General features: G+C 41.4%; 1 protein-coding gene across 2 annotated transcripts in view; it reads right to left on the reverse strand.

Annotated features, from left to right (window-relative positions):
• Positions 1-18,454, reverse strand: part of SPIRE1 (spire type actin nucleation factor 1) — a 370,834-nt gene that overhangs the window by 298,570 nt on the left and 53,810 nt on the right. The gene's annotated exons all lie outside the window — the stretch shown is intronic.

The raw sequence follows: 18,454 nt of genomic DNA on the forward strand, positions 1-18,454 counted from the left end.
TCCTCTGAGAGAAACTTTTAAAATACTCTTGATGGCTGCACTGTGCTTATTTGCCACTCTGTGTAGGTAGTGGGCCAAGCCGAGCCTCGAAAGAGAATGAGGGTTTGAATTTAAAAATTATGAGAAGAAAAAAGACCACCTGTACAAGCGTAAAATTAGCTAAGAGAATGGTTTGACCAAACAAGTTCAGGTTCTGTTCTCTTATTCAGTTATGTACTATCTTAATGTGCTCCTTTCTGTTAAGATTGCTGATAAACTGAACAGTTCTTTTCATTTGTTTTATGAAGGAAATACTATAGCAAAATGAAAATTCTTGAGGACAATTTGCAAACAGAGAGGCACTCAATAAATGATGGCTGGATTACGGAGTTTTTAAAGTTTACACATAATTCTCCCTCCCTTTCATAACTCTTCCTCTACAAACAAAAACACGGTGGGAGTTCAACATGTACAGTCAGCAACTTTTATATTCTAGAAAGTACTCTTCCAGTAAGGCTGATACTCTAAAGAGAAAACGATGCTGATGGAAACAAAAAACAGCTCCAAATTAAGTTATAGCATGCTAACTAAGAAGTTTATATCAACACAAAAGAATTTATATTTACACTTGAAATATAAATTTACAAATAAGCATTCTCTCATGAGTCCCTGAGCATTTAAATATTTAAATATTCCCTCAGAAAATAATTTGAAATGAATTATTTAAATCTGGGAAATACTCCTCCCTCCAATTCTGAGCTCCCCTAAAACATTTTTTTTTTAAGTCTATTTTATTAAAAGAAGATTACCGCCAAAAAAACTCTATGGAGCTGTTCTACTCTGTAACACTTGGGGTCGCTACACCTGGAATCGACAACAGGTTTTTTTTGTGTGTGTTGTTTTTTCTGTTGCCTAACATATTTTTAAGATTCCTCCATATTATTGCATATGTTAATAATTTTGTTCTTTTACTATATTTCATTGTATACATAGAACAAGATTTGCTTATCCAGTCTCCTATTGGAAATTTGGGTTGTTCCCACTTTAGGAGTATTATAAGGCTGCTATTAACATTCTTGTAAAAGTCTTTTTGTGAACTCAGGTTCTCATTTATCTTGGACAAATAATTAGGAGTTATAGTACCGGGTCATAGATCAAATATATGTTTGTCTTTATTACTGTTATGATTAAGGTTGTGTGTCAACTTGGCTGGGCCACGATTCTCAGTGGTTTGGCAGTTATGTAATGATGTAATCACCCTCAACGATGTAATCTGATGTGAATAGCCAATCAGTTGGAAGAGGAGTTTCCTTCAGGGTGTGGCTTGCATTCAAAATATATATATATATACGTATATGGATGTTTTGGCAAAGCTCGCCTCCTTGCTCTAAAGCTTGCGGCCAGCATACCATCACATGACCTCCAGTTCCTAGTACACGATCCAGCAGCCTACCATACTGCCTACCAAACTTGGGATTCGGAGGCCTTCACAGCCTATGAGCCAGCAGCCTGCCATCTTACCTGCCGATCTTGGGCTCATCAGCCCCTACAGCTACGTGAGTCAAGAGATGCATCCAGCCTGATGCTTGACTCAGGAATTGCCACCCTCTACAAACCTGTGAACCACTTCCTTGAGATAAATCTCCCTCTCCCCTGATGAGGAGACAGAGGGTGACAGACGCTGACTGAACAGACACAGGAACACAGTGCGGAGAGAAGGAGTGTGCTGTCTCATTAGGAGGAGAGCAACTAGGAGTATATAGCAAAAAAAAAAAAAAGCAAAGTATATATAAATTGTTATATGAGAGAATGACTTGATTTGTAAACTTTCACTTATAGCACATTAAAAATAATTTAAAAAAAAAATTTTTTTTTTTTAATCTCCCTCTCGCTTCTCTCTCTCTCTCTCTCCATATAGACATACTTCACTTGTTCTGCTTCTCTAGAGAATCCAACCTAAAACATTTGGGTACCAAGAGTGGTTCTAGAGAAACAAACTCGTAAGGATGAGTTTTCCAAATCGGTTCTCAAGCCTGACTAAAAGGCACCGATGATTCTGCCACCAGTAGTAACGCAGGAGCTGCTAATCCATGGCGTGGTGTGGAATTATTAACATGCATATCACCACCAACAGATCAAATACCGTGAGAAGCAAGGCTCTGGGTGAACGCATGTTTGATACTTTTCTACAATTGTGTCAGAATGAGAAGTATAGGGAAGCTGGCTGATTGGTCCTACTTTCTCTAGGCAAAGTGGTGAAAGAAACAGATGAGCTCATGGCTTCAGAGTTACAACTCACGCACTGCATAAAAGACTTCAAAGTTGCTACTCGTGCCCTGAAAAAAAAATCTTATTTCTCATAATAACAGAGCTGATATTGCCAAAAACTAAAGCCAGAGTCTTATCATAAGAGTGACTGAATTACAACACCAACAGTATTCCCTACCTCAATGGTGTCTGAAGTTAAAGCGAGGGCATTGATTGGGAAGAAATGGGAGCCTAAACTTGGGACGAAGCCATATGGGCAGATAATCAAGAAACTGGGAACACCGAGCCCCTAAATTCTATTCAATTTTCCTGCCATCCAAACCAGACCCCTTACTCCCATCTGAAGAGATTGCTCCATTGCTGTCCACTAGCCACCCTCTCCGGTAAAACCGTTATCCCCCCAACCCTATCTGATGAGATTAACCCAGCTGTGTCTGAAGAGCCTTTGTCTGAGACAGCACCTAGGGCAGCATCTGAGTCACTGCCTGAGGTACTGCCTGTGGTAGTTGCCTTAGAAAACATTACTGAATGTTACTAGGACCCACCCCCACCACCCATTTTTGCTTCTAGGCCAATAACAAGACTTAAATCCCAGCAAACCCCAAAAGGTAAACTACAAAGTGTCACCCAGGAGGAGGTACGCTACACTCCAGAAGACCTGCTTGACTTCTCTAATATGTACAAATATAAACCTGGGGAATATGTGTGGGAATGGCTATTAAGGGCGTGGGATAGTAGTGCAAACAACATAAAGTTGGATCAATATGAGTTTATTGATATGGGTTCACTAAGCACAGATTCTTCATTCAATGTTTCAGCTCAAGAGGCTAAGAAAGGACCAAATAGTTTATTTGGTTGGTTCGTTAGAGTGTAGATTACATGGTAGCCTACACAAATCAAGCTGAAGTACCAGACCTACCTTGATATACTACAGAAGGTATCCAAAGGCTTAGGGAAACTGGTGTGTTAGAATGGATTTATCAGGTCAGACCCACAAACCCACAAATGGAGCATCCAGAGGGCACATTTTTCACCACAATGGTGAGGAAGAAATTTGTGAAGTAAGGCCCAGCTATGACTGCTATTTTATGTCAGTCAGATTTGACAGTGTGAACTGCCCTAACTGAATTAAGATATCTAACTATAATGGGGCTGTGTGGAACCTGTGGTGGTAGGGGTTGAGCAGTGGCACTCAACCAACAAAGATGGGTATGGCTACCATAATGGACACCAGAATCAAAGCAATAATCAGAATAGTCTGACTCACATGGACTGACTTATGACATTCGCTACTTAGTCATGGTGTTCCTAGTAGTGAAAGAGAAGGGAAATGTACTGAATATTTACTTGATCTGAATAAACAGAAGAATTCTAGGTCAAGTGAATGGCAGTCTTACTCGAATTGCCACAATAGACTGTCACGACCACTCAAACAATTCCTACACTTTAGCCAGTTTACAGACTCACAACCCCTTGAATGTAAGGGAAGACAGGTCCCCTTGAGTAAAGACGAACACTGAGTCCCCGGTATGGCAACATCCCTTGAGGTGATCAGCTAGAAACCTGGTGGCAGGTTGATTACACTGGACCGCTTCCATCAGGAAAAGAGTAGCATTTTGTTATTACTAGGATAGACACTTGTTCTGGATACAGATTTGCCTTCCTGCATGCATTACTTCTGCCAAAACTACCATCCGTGGGCTCACAGAATGCCTTATCCACCAACATCACATCCCACACAGCACTGCCTCGGATCAAGGAACTCACGTCGCAGCAAATGAAATGTGGCAATAGTCCCCTGCTCACGGAATTCACTGGTCTCACCATGTTCCCCAACACACTGAAGCAGCTGGCTTGACAGAACAATGGAATGGCCTCCAAAGACACAATTACAGTGCCAGCTCGGTAGCAATAATTGCAGGGTTGGGGCAACATTCTCCAGGAGAATGAACATGCTCTAAAACAGCACCCAATATATGGTACTGTTTCTCCAATAGCCAGAATTCAGTAACAGGAATCAAGGGGTGGAAATGAGAGTGGCATTTATTACCCCTAGTGACCCACTCCCAAAATGTTTGCTTCCTGTCCCCAAGACCCTATGCTCTGTACGTCTAGAGGTCTTAGTTCAAAAAGAAAGAATGCTCCCACCTAGGAGACACAACATAGATTCCATTGTACTGGAAGTTAGGAATGCCATCCTGCCACTTTGGGCTCCTTTTGCCTCAAAATCAATAGGCAAAGAAGGGAATTACCATATTGGCTGGTGTGACTGATCCTGACCACCACGGGGAAATCGGATTTTGTTGCATAGTGAAGGTAAAGAAGACTGTCTGAGATACAAGAGATCCCTTACAAGTATCTCTTAAGACAGAAGAACTAGATGATGCCCAGCTACAACCGATGACTGCCCTGACAGGGAACACAACAGAGAACCGCTAAGAGAGCATGAGAGCAGTGGGATGCACACCCCAAATTCTCATAAAAAGACCACACTTACCGACTAGACAGACCCGGGAGGTCACAGTCCCCAGACCTTCTGTTAACCCAAGACAAAAACCATTCCCAAAGCCAATTCTTCAAACAGGGATTGGATTGAACTAAGGGATAGAAAAGGATACGGGTGAAGAGTGAGCTTCTTGATCAAGTAGACACATGAGGCTATGTGGGCAGCTCCTGTCTGGAGGGGAGATGAGAGGTCAGAGGGGTTCAGAAGCTGGCTGAATGGACAAGAAAATACAGTGGAGGGAAGGAGTGTGCTGTCTCATTAGGGGGTATATGTAAATTTTTGTACGAGAGATTGACTTGATGTGTAAACTTTCACTTAAAGCACAATAAAAACTAAAAAATAAAGATAAATAAAAATATAGTAAGACAATGAAAAAGAAAAAAGACAACTGAAAGTGAAAGCGAAAAACAAACAACAAAAAAGTCTGTCTCTTAGTACTACCATGCCCTGTGAGTTAAGTCAACGGGAAACTACAGCAACCCAATTCCAACTAGCTAATAATAGCCCAGATACTTAAGGGATGAAGGTTTGGTTCACCCCACCAGGCAAAGAACCGTGACCAGCGGAGGCCCTTGCTGAGGGTAAAGGGAATACGGAATGGATTGTGGAAGAAGGAGTTCTAAATATCAGCTATGACCATGTGACCTGCTGCAGAAACGAGGACTGTAATTGCTATGAGTTTTTCTCCCTTGTTTATGTGCATCAAATATTTTTGTTTTCTTCACTTAGAAAATGTAAGATGTAAATGAGGCTAGTGCATTTTCAGTCTTAAGCACATTAGTTGTATCATGTTAGGTGTAAGTATGACTTAGTAATTTTATTTATTTAGAGACTGTATATGGATTACCCCCACGTGTCTGTCACTTTGCCATACTGTGGGGGCTTTGTGTGTTGCCGTGATGCTGGAAGCTATGCCACCGGTATTCAGATACCAGCAGGGTCACCCATGGAGGACAGGTTTCAGCTCAGCTTCCACACTAAGACAGACTAGGAAGAAGGAAACAGCAGTCTACTTCTGAAAAGCATTAGCCAGTGAAAACCTTATGAATAGCAGTGGAACACTGTCTGCTATAGTGCTGGAAGATGAGCCCCCCAGGTTGGAAGGCACTCAAAAGATGACTGGGGAAGAGCTGCCTCCTCAAAGTAGAGTCGACCGTAATGCAGCGGATGGAGTAAAGCTTTTGGGACCTTCCTTGGCTGATATGGCACGACTCAAAATGAGAAGAGACAGCTGCAAATATCCATTAATAACTGGAACCTGGAATGTATGAAGTATGAATCTAGGAAAAGTGGATATCATCAAAAATGAAATGGAACGCATAAACATCGATATCCTAGGCATTAGTGAGCTGAAATGGACTGGTACTGGCCATTTTGAATCAGACTATGCTGGGAATGACAACTCGAAGAGGAATGGTGTTGCATTCGTCGTCAAAAATAACGTTTCAAGATCTATCCTGAAGTATAACGTTGTCAGTGATAGGATAATATCCATACGCCTACAAGGAAGACCAGTTAATACGACTATTATTCAAATTTACCCACCAACCACTAGGGCCAAAGATGAAGAAACAGAAGATTTTTTCAGCTACTGCAGTCTGCCATCGATCGAACATGCAATCAAGATGCATTGAAAACTAACGGCGATTCGAATGCGGAAGTTGGAAACAAAGAAGAAGGATCAGTAGTTGGAAAATATGGCCTTGGTGATACAAACAATGCCGGAGATCGAATGATAGAATTTAACAAGACCAACGACTTCTTCAAATACTTTCTTTCACCAACATAAATGGCGACTATACACATGGACCTCGCCAGATGGAACACACAGAAATCAAATTGACTACATCTGTGGAAAGAGACGATGGAAAACCTCAATATCATCAGTCAGAACAAGGCCAGGGGCCGACTGTGGAACAGACCATCAATTGCTCATATGAAAGTTCAAGCTGAAACTGAAGAAAATCAGAGCAAGTCCACGAGAGCCAAAATATGACCTTGAGTATACCTCATCTGAATTTAGAGACCATCTCAAGAATAGACTGGACTCATTGAACACCAGAGACCACAGACCAGATGAGTTGTGCAATGACATCAAGGACATAATCCATGAGGAACGCAAGAGGTCACTGAAAAGACAGGAAAGAAAGAAAACACCAAGATGGATGTCAGAGGAGACTCTGAAACTTGCTCTTGAGCATCGAGCAGCTAAAGCAAAAGGAAGAATCGATGAAGTAAAAGAACTGAACAGATGCTTTCAAAGGACCTCTCGAGAAGACAAAATAAAGTATTATAACGACATGTGCAAAGAGCTGGAGATGGAAAACCAAAAGGGAAGAACACGTTCCGCGTTTCTTAAGCTGAAAGAACTGAAGAAAAAATTCAAGCATCAAGTTGCAACAGCAAAGGATTCCATGGGGAAAATATTATGTGATGCAGGAAGCATCAAAAGAAGATGGAAGGAATACACAGAGTCATTATACCAAAAAGAATTAGGCGGTATTCAAGCATTTCAAGAGGTGGCATATGATCAGGAACCGATGGTACTGAAGGAAGAAGTCCAAGCTGCTCTGAAGGCACTGGCGAAAAACAAGGCTCCAGGAATTGATGGACTATCAATTGAGATGTTTCAACAAACAGATGCAGCGCTAGAGGTGCTCACTCATCTATGTCAAGAAATATGGAAGACAGCTTCCTGCCCAACTGACCGGAAGAGATCCATATTTATGCCTATTCCCAAGAAACGTGATCCAACCAAATGTGGGAATTATAGGACAATATCATTAATATCACATGCAAGCAAAATTTTGCTGAAGATCATTCAAAAACTGCTGCAGCAGTATATCGACAGGGAACTGCCAGAAATTCAGGCCGGAGGACGTGGAACCAGGGATATCATTGCCGATGTCAGGTAGATCCTGGCTGAAAGCAGAGAATACCAGAAGGATGTTTACCTGTGTTTTATTGACTATGCAAAGGTATTTGACTGTGTGGATCATAACAAGCTATGGATAACAGTGCGAAGAATGGGAATTCCAGAACACTTAACTGTGCTCATGAGGAACCTTTACATAGATCAAGAGGCAGTTGTTGAGACAGAACAAGGGGATACTGATTGGTTTAAAGTCAGGAAAAGTGTGTGTCAGGGTTGTATCCTTTCACCATACCTATTTAATCTGTATGCTGAACAAATAATACCAGAAGCTGGACTACATGAAGAACGGGGCATCAGGATTGAAGGAAGAGTCATTAACGACCTGCGTTATGCAGATGACACGATCTTGCTTGCTGCAAGTGAAGAGGACTTTAAGCACTTACTAATGAAGATCAAAGGCCACAGCCTTCAGTGTGGATTGCACCTCAACAGAAAGAAAACAAAAATCCTCCCAACTGGACCAATGAGCAACATCATGATAAACGGAGAAAAGACTGAAGTTGTCAAGGATTTCATTTTACTTGGATCCACAATCAACAGCCATGGAAGCAGCAGTCAAGAAATCAAAAGACGCGTTGCACTGGGCAAATCTGCTGCAAAGGACCTCTTCAAAGTGTTGAAGAGCAAAGATGTCACCCTGAAGACTAAGGTACTCCTGACCCAGGCCATGGTATTTTCAATCACATCATATGCTTGTGAAATCTGGACAATGAATAAGGAATACCGAAGAAGAGTTGACGCCTTTGAATTGTCGTGTTGGCTAAGAATATTGAATACATCATGGACTGCCAAAAGAACAAACATATCTGTCTTAGAAGAAGTACAACCAGAATGCTCCTTAGAAGCAAGGATAGGGAGACTGCATCTTACATACTTTGGACATGTTGTCAGGAGGGAACAGTCCCTGGAGAAGGACATCATGCTTGGCAGAGTACAGGGTAAGCAGAAAAGAGGAAGACCCTCAATGAGGTGGTTTGACACAGTGGCTTCAACAATGATGTCAAGGATAACAACGATTGTAAGGATGGCACAGGACCGGGCAGTGTTTCGCTCTGTTGTGCATAGGATCGCTATGAGTCGGAACCAACTCGATGGCACCTAACAACAACAACAACATACGAATTAAGGATATGTGAACAGGTGCAAAGTTCACAAGCGGTGGGCTGTGATGGTTAACGTTGTGTGTCAACTTGTCTGGGCCATGATTATCAGTGGTTTGGCACTTATGTAATGATGTAGTCAGTCTCCATGATGTGATCTGAAGTGATCAGCCAATCAGTTGAAGGAGGAGTTTGCTCAAGGGTGTGGGCTACTATCTGACCTCCCGATCTTGGGTTTCTCAAGAGCTTAGGACAGGCCAGCCTCCACAACCACATGATCCATTTCCTTGAGATAAATTTCCCTCTCTCTCCTTCTCCGCCCACCCCATATATACACACATATGCTTCACTGGTTTTACTCCTCTAGTCAGCCTAAGACAATACAAACTGTCAAACAAAACTCCAAAAAGGTTGTACAATTTTATAATCTCACCTGCAATGCATGACAATTCCGGTTTCTCCACCTGAGGAGAACATTTAGTATAGATAAGACTTTTCAGTACTAGCCCTACTAAAACCAAAAAAAAACCAAACCTAGTGCTGTTGAGTTGATACTGACCCATAGCGACCCTATAGGACAGAGTAGAACTGCCCCATAGAGTTTCCAAGGAGTGCCTGGCGGATTCAAACTGCTGACCCTTTGGTTAGCAGCCGTAGCACTTAACCACTGTGCCACCAGGGTTTCTTTTAGCCCTACTAATGGGTGCGAAATGATACTCTTACTGTGCTTTTATTTTTCCTTTCCCTGATGACTAATTAATATGAATACCTCTTCATGTACTTATTGACCATTTACATAGCTTATTTTGTGAAGTTCTTGTTCAAATCTTTTGCCCACTTTTTTATTTTTAGCTGCTGTTGTTGTTCTTCAGAATACACACAGCAATACCAAAATAAATAAACCAAATCCCTTGTCGTTGAGTCGATTCCGACTCATAGTGACCGTACAGGACAGAGGAGAACTGCCCCACAGTGTTTCCAAGGAGCAGCCGGTAGATTCAAACTACCAACCTTTTGGTTAGTAACCTGAGCTCTATACCACTGTGCCACCACTGCTCCTACACAGCAATATATACTCCAATTCAACAATTTCTACACGTACAATTCACAGACATTGATTATATTCTTCGAGTTGTGCAACCATTCTTATCCACCTTTTCTGAGTTGTTCCTCCCCCATTAACACAAACATACTACCCCCTAAATTTCCTATCTAATCTTTTAAATTGATGTAGGCATTATGATCCCATATAGTTCTTAAAAAGCACAATGCTCAAGGCAGACATTCTTTACTAGTGAAGCTAAACTACTGTCTGGTGCAAGGTTTAAAGACTATTTCAGGGCAACAGTTTCAGGGTCATACAACCTCAATGATTCCAGAATGTTTGGATGCTAAGAGAATTTGAAATTCTGTTCTGCATTTTCCTCCTTTAGATCAGAATTTTTCTATAGAATCTTATCAAAATGTTCAGTAATGGTAGCTGGCAATATACCATCCAGTTCTTCTGGTATCATGGCAAAGGAGGAAACTGTTCAGAGACAATTAGCTGTACATTCCATTTCTTCCTCCTGTTCCTGACTCTCCTTCTTCCTATGTTGTTCCAGGCTTCACTATTTCAAGCTCTACTACAAAAAAATAGTAATCAAGACAGTGTGGTACTGGCAACTCTCATACACTGCTGGTGGGAATGTCAAATGGTACAACCACTTTGGAAATCCATCTGGCACTATCTTAAACAGTTAGAAATAGAACTACCATACAACCCAGAAATCCCACTCCTCGGAATATACCCTAGAGATACAAGAGCCTTCACACAAACAGATATATGCACACCCATGTTTACTGCAGCTCTGTTTACAATAGCAAAAAGCAAGGTGTCCGTCAACAGATGAATGGGTAAATAAATTGTGGTATATTCACACAATGGAATACTACGCATCGATAAAGAACAGTGACGAATCTCTGAAACATTTCATAACATGGAGGAATCTGGAAGGCATTATGCTGAGCAAAATAAGTCAGAGGCAAAAGGACAAATATTGTATAAGACCACTATTGTAAGATCTTGAGAAATAGAAAAAACTGAGAAGAACACATACTTTTGTGGTTACGAGGTGGGGAGGGAGGGAGGGAGGGAGAGGGTTTTTTATTGATCAATCAGTAGATAAGAACTGCTTTAGGTGAAGGGAAAGACAACACACAATACAAGGAAGGTCAGCCTAATTGGACTGGACTAAAAGCAAAGAGGTTTCCGGGATAAAATGAAAGTTTCAAAGGTCAGCGGAGCAGGGGCTGGGGTCTGGGGAACATGGTTTGAGGAGACTTCTAAGTCAACGGGCAAAATAATTCTATCATGAAAACATTCTGCATCCCACTTTGAATTCCGGCACCTGGGGTCCTAAATGCCAACAAGCGGCCATCTAAGATACATCAGTTGGTCTCAACCCACCTGGAGCAAAGGCAAAGGAAGAACACCAAGGTCACACGACAACTAAGAACCCAACAGACAGAAAGGGCCACATGAACCAGAGACCTACATTACCCTGAGACCAGAAGAACTAGTTGGTGTCCGGCCACAATCGATGTCTGCCCTGCTAGGGAGCACAACAGACAACTCCTGAGGGAGCAGGAGGCCAATGGGATACAGACCCCAAATTCTCATAAAAAGACCATACCTAATGATATGAATGCAACTAGAGGAATCCCAGAGACAATGCTCCCCAGAACTTCTGATGGCACAGGACAGGAACCATCCCCGAAGACAACTCATCAGGCATGAAAAGGACTGGTCAGCGGCGGGGAGAGAGATGCTGATGAAGAGTGAGCCAATTAAATCAGGTGGACACTTGAGAGTGTGTTGGCAACTCCTGACTGCAGGGGGGATGGGAAGATAGAGAGAGAGGGAAGATGGCAAAATTGGCACGAAACGAGAGACTGAAAGGGCTGACTCAATAGGGGGAGAGCAAGTGGGAGAAGGGAGTAAGATGTATGTAAACCTACATATGACAGACTGATTGGAATGGTAAATGTTCACTTGAAGCTTAATAAAAATTAATTAAAAAAAAAAAAAGAACTGCTTTGGGTGAAGGGAAAGAAAACACTCAATCCAAGGAAGGTCAGCCCAATTGGTCTGGACTAAAAGCAAAGAGGTTTCCGGGATAAAATGAATGCTTCAAAGGTCAGCGGAGCAGGGGCTGGGGTCTAGGGAACATGGTTTGCGGGGACTTCTAAGTCAATTGGCAAAACAATTCCATTATGAAAACATTCTGTATCCCACTTTGAAATGTGGCGTCTGGGGTCCTAAATGCTAACAAGCAGCCATCTAAGATACATCAATTGGTCTCAACCCACCTGGAGCAAAGGAAAATGAAGAACACCAAGGTCACACGACAACTAAGAACCCAAGAGGCAGAAAGGGCGACATGAACCAGAGACCTACATCATCCTGAGACCAGAGGAACTAGTTGGTGCCCAGCCACAATCGATGACTGCCCTGACAGGGAGCACGGCAGACAACTCCTGAGGGAGCAGGTGATCAGTGGGATACAGACCCCAAATTCTCATAAAAAGACCATACTTAATGGTCTGACTGCGACTAGAGGAATCCTGGCGGCAATGCTCCCCAGACCTTCTGTTGGCACAGGACAGAAACCATCCCCGAAGACAACTCATCAGACATGAAAGGGACTGGGCAGCGGGGGGGAGAGAGATGCTGATGAAGAATGAGCTAATTAAATCAGGTGGACACTGGAGAGTGTGTTGGCAACTCTTGACTGGAGGGGGGATGGGAAGATAGAGAGAGAGGGAAGACGGCAAAAATGGCACGAAAGGAGAGACTGAAAGGGCTGACTCAATGGGGGAGAGCAAGTGGGAGATGGGAGTAAGATGTATGTAAACTTACATGTGACAGACTGATTGGAATTGTAAATGTTCACTTGAAGCTTAATAAAAGTTAATTAAAAAAAAAAAAAAAGACAGTGTGGTACTGGCATTAAGGACAGACATACAGATCAATGGAAAGAAACCTAGCTTCTGGAAATAAACCCTACAGTCATCTGATTTTTGATAGGGGTCCCGAGACCATTCAGTGGATAAAGAACAGTCTTTTCAACAAATGGTCCTGGGACAACTGGATAGCCATATAGAAAAGAATGAAGTTGGACCCTTACCTTACACCATATATAAAAATTAACTCAACTACTTGTATCAGGTGGCCACTTGAGACTGTGTTGGCATCTCCTGTCTAGAGGGGAGATGTGATGGTAGAGGGAGTTAGAAACCGGCAAAACGGTCAAGAAAGGAGAGGCTGTAAGAAGGGAGGATGGAGGGGGTTAGAAGCTGGTGAAAAGGACACGAAAAGAGAGAGTGGAGGGAGAGAGCAGGCTGTCTCATTAGGGGGAGAGTAACTGGAGTGTGTAGCAAGGCGTATATGGGTTTTTGTGTGAGAGACTGACTTGACTTGTAAACTTTCACTTAAAGCACAATAAAAATTATTTAAAATTTTTTTTTTTCTGTAATCTTCAGCGAGGGTACAGCTTGGAGTAGGGTAAGCCCTAAACGCCGGGAAGACTGGAGTGCATGCTCCCTAGAATTGCCTTAGTTAGCTGGTGGTGCTACAACAGAAATACCGCAAGTAGGTGACTTAAAAAAAAAAAAAATTAACTCAAAATGAATCATAGATTTAAATGTAAGCACTAAAACTATAAAACACAGAGGAAAACACACAGGTAAATCTTCATGACCTTAGATTTGGCTATGGATTTTAAGATATTAAAAAAAAAAAAAAACCATGAGTAACAAGAAAAAAGAGATAAACTGGACTTCATAAAAACTTAAAGCTTTTGTGCTTCAAAGGACATCGAGAAAGTGAAAATTTTATTCATTTATTTTCACTGTGGTTTAGATGAAGCTTTACAAAGAAAATTAGTTTCTCATTAAACAATAAACACCTATTGTTTTGTGACACTGGTTGCCAAAACCACATGTCAGCGCTCTCCCCTTCTTGATCTTGGGTTCCGCATTACCAGCTTTCCTGTTCCCCCCTGTCTTTTCATCCTTGCCCCTGGGTTGGAGTGCCCATTTAGTCTCCTTTTGTTTTATGGGCCTGTCTAATCTTTGGCTGAAGGGTAAGCCTCAGCAGTGATTCAGTACTGAGTTAAAAGGGCATCTGGGGGCCATACTCGCAGGCTTCTCCAGTCTCTCAGACCTGTAAGTCCGGTCGTTTTTTTCGAGTTAGAATTTTGTTCTACATTGTTCGCCAGCTCTGTCAGGGACCCTCTATTTTCATCCCTGTGAGAGAAGCTGATGGTGGTAGCTGGGCACCGGTTGTGCTGGACTCAGTTTGGTGGAGGCTGTGGTACTTGTGGTCCATTAGTCCTTTGGACTAATCTTTCACTTGTGTCTTTGGTTTTCTTCATTCTCCCTTGCTCCAGATGGGGTGGGACCAGTGGAGTATCTTAGATGGCCACCCACAAGCTCTGAAGACCCCAGACACTACTCACCAAGGTAGGATGCAGAACTTTATAAACTATGTTATGTCAATTGAGCTAGATGTCCCCCAAGACCATGGAACCCAGCCCTCAGCCCAGTAATTTGGTCCCTTACGGAGTTTAGATGTGTCTATGGAGCTTCCATGATCTTGCCTTGGTCAAGTTGTGCTGGCTTTCCCAGTATTCCATACTATCTTAACCTTCACCCTGGTGGCGTAGTGGTTAAGTGCTACGGCTGCTGACCAAAGAGTTGGCAGTTTGAATCCGCCAGGCGCTCCGTGGAAACTCTATGGGGCAGTTCTACTCTATCCTACAGGGTCACTATTTGGCTTTGGTTTTTTTTAACCCTCGCCAAAGTTATCCCTTATCTGTTATCTAGTGTTTTTCCTTCCCACCCTTTCCTTCCCTAGTAACCATCAGATTGTTTCTTTTTGTGTGTAAACCTTTTCACGAGTGTTATGGATTGAACTGCGTCTCCAAAGATGTGTGTCAACCTGGCTATGCCATGATTCCCAGTACTGTGTGATTGTCCACCATTTTGTCATCTGATGTGATTTTCCTATGCATTGTATATCCTGCCTCTATGATGTTTATGAGGCAGCAGCAGTGGCTCAACCTATAAGATTAGGTTGTGTCTTAAGTCAATCTCTTTTGAGATAAAAAAGAAAAAACCTGGCAGAGAGGGGGGGAATCTCATGATTAACGACAAGGACCTTCCCTCCAGAGCTGAGAGAGAGAGAATGCCTTCCCCAGAGCTGGTGCCCTGAATTCGGACTTCTAGCCTACCAGAAGAGAATAAACTTCTGCATGTTAAAACCATCCACTTGTGATATCTGTAATACCCCACTAGATAACTAAGACAATGGGTTTTTATAATAGTGGTCTCATACAGTATTTGTCCCTTGTGACCGACTTATTTCACTCGGCATAATGCTCCCCAGATTCATCCAGGCTGTGAGACATTTCACAGATTCGTCATTGCCCTTTATTGTTGTATATAGTATTACCTTGTGTGTATGTACCGTAGTTTGTTTATCCACTCATCTGCAGATGGGCACTTAGGTTGTTTCCATTTTTTTGCTGTTGTGAATAATGCTGCAATGAACATGGGTGTGCTATGTCTATTCCTGTGATGGCTCTTATCTCTCTAGGATGTATTCCTATCTAGGAGTGGAATTCCTGGATCGTATGCTATTTCTGTTTTTAGCTTTTTAAGGAAGCGCCGTATCGTTTTCCAGGATGGTTGTAGTACCATTTTGCATTCCGACCAGCAGTGCATAAAAGTTCCAATCTCCCCACAGCCTCTCCAACATTTGCTATTTTCTGTTTTCTGATTAGTGCCAGTAATGTCAGGGTGAGATGGTATCTCATGGTAGTTTTGATCTGCATTTCTCCAATGGCTATTGATCCCAAACATTTCCTAATGTGTCTGTTAGCTGCCTGAATATCTTCTTTGGTGAAGTTTCTGTTCATATCCTTCGCCCATTTTTTAACTGGATTATTTGATTTTTTGTTGTACAGGTGTCAGATTTTCCTATAGATTTTTAGAGATTACATCTTTGTCAGATATGTCATAGCCAAATATTTTTTCCCAGTCTGCAGGCTCTTTTTTTACACTTTTGGTGAAGTCTTTTGATGAGCGTAAGTGTTTAATTTTTAGAAGATCCCAGTTATCTAACTTATTTCTGGTGTTTGTGTATTATTACTTATGGTTTGTATCCTATTTATGCCATATATTAGGGCCTCCAGCACTGATTTTAATTTTTCTTCTATGATCTTTATAGCTTTGGGGTTTATATTTAGGTCTTTGATGATTTTGAATTAGTTTTTGTGTATGGTGTGAGGTATGGATCTTGTTTAATTTTTTTACAGATGGACATCCAGTTTTGCCAACACCAATTATTAAAAATACTGTCTTTTCCCCATTTAATGGACCTTGGGCCTTTGTCAAAGATCAGATGACTGTAGGTGGATGGATTTACAAATCATATATATCTGATAATATGTTTTTTAAAACTTTTACAACGCAGTAATAAAAAGAAAATCCAATTTAAAAAATGGGCAAAGGATAGGAATAAACATTTCTTCAAAGAAGATATACAAAAGGCCAATACCAAACCCAAACCCATTGCTATCAGGTAGATTCCGACTCATATTAGCCCTATAGTACTGAGTAGAACCCTCACAGGGCTTCTAAGAAGCAACCGGTGGATTCCAACTGCCCACCTTTTGGTCAGCTGCTGAGCTCCTAACCACTATGCAAACAGGGCTCCAAATGGCCAATGAGCACATGAAGAGATACTCAACATCATTATTAATCAAGGAAATACAACTGAAAACCACTGATGAGATTCTACCTCATACCCACCAGGATGGCTAGAATCAAAAAGTCAAATAATAACAGGTGTTGGAGAGAATGTGGAGAAATCAGAACCCTCATACTCTGCTGGTGGTAATTTAAAATGGTGCAGCTGCATCGGAAAACAGGCTGGCAGTTCCTCAAAAACTAAACAGAGAGTTACTATTTGACCCAGTAATTCCACTCCTAGTTATCTGTCCAAGCAAGATGAAAACATATGTCCACACAAAAAATTGTACATGAATGTTTATAGCAGCATTATACGTAATAGCCAAAAAGTAAAAACAACCCAAATGTCCATCAACTAATTAATGGACAAACAAAATGTAGTATACTCATGTAAGGGATTATTCAATAAAAAAAAGGAATGAAGTACTACTACATGCTACAACACGGATAAACTCTGAGCATTATGCTAAGTGAAAGAAGCCAGTCACGAAAGGCTAAATATTGTGATTCTATTTATATGAGATGTTTAAACAGGGAAGTCTTATGAGTCAGAATCAACTCGATGGCAACACGTTTGCTTTTTGGGTTTTATAGACACAGAAAGCAGATTAGTGGTTTCTTAGGGTTGGGGGATATGGGACGTAAAGGGTATGGGGTTTCTTTTTGAGGTGACAAAAATGTTCTAAAATTGACCATGGTTGATGGTTGCAAAACTCTGTAACTACACTAAAAACCAATGAATTGTACACTTTTAATGTGTGACTTGTATGGTATGTGAATTATATCTCAATAATGCTGTTACCAAAAATTTAAGAAACATCCTCAGCAAAAAAAATTAGTTAATAATCACAACATCAAGTAACCTGCCTAATTTATTCATGATTTTTTTTTTAACTGTGTTTTGCAGTATTTCTACAGCAGTAAAATCTCTATCAAATCGAGGGAAGGTATCAAGAGATACCATACTTAACAGCAGAAGCTCTCTAAATCAACTACTATCTATCTGGCTGACATGTCCATCTGACACTGCCCATTCCCTCTCTGTATAATAGTGACTGATCTCCACTGTATAGGTTAACTACTCTCTAGGGTCTCCAATACATTTCTGCTTCTACCAGGTCAGCTGTATGCTTACTATAGGCTAGCTGGATTTGTTCCCCAATCCATTTATACAATCGCACTTATCTGACTACCATACCAATTTAATTAAATAATGCATTAATAGATGGGAAACCCTGGTGGCATAGTGGTTAAGTACTACGGCTGCTAACCAAAGAGTCAGCAGTTCAAATCTGCCAGGAGCTCCTTGGAAACTTTATGGCGCAGTACTACTCTGTCCTATAGGGTCGCTATGAGTCGGAATCGACTTGACAGCACTGGGTGGGTGGGGGGTGGGTGGGTGGGTGGGTTGGTTGGTTGATTAATAGATGAAATACGAATGTATAAATATTACCCCTCAAAAAGACTATAAGCAAATAGCAAAAGAATATACATCAAAAGAAGACTGACTCTAGGAAATAGAAGAAAATTTCAGGCAGAAATGCTTCTTCCCTTAAGAGAAAAATGGACCTATAGCCAACTTTTAATATTGACTATAAGACCATCTTGTAGTCCCTATAACATTTCTCATAACTCTCCCTAACTCTCTCTGTGCTTTAAATACCCTGGTGTTTTGTTAGTTTCAAAAACAGCATGTTCTCTCAGAACCTTTCAACTATAATGTCCTTCTTCATGGAAAGTTCAACCCCATATCTAATCCCTCTCCCTTCAGCCTGGCTATGACCTTAAGACCAAGTTTGTCTTTTATGCAAAGATGCATGGATCCCTAAAAGCAGCACATAATAAATGCTCAATAGATATGCTGTCATT

Source organism: Loxodonta africana, chromosome 11, assembly GCF_030014295.1.
Source record: "Loxodonta africana isolate mLoxAfr1 chromosome 11, mLoxAfr1.hap2, whole genome shotgun sequence".
Lineage (NCBI taxonomy): Eukaryota > Metazoa > Chordata > Mammalia > Proboscidea > Elephantidae > Loxodonta > Loxodonta africana.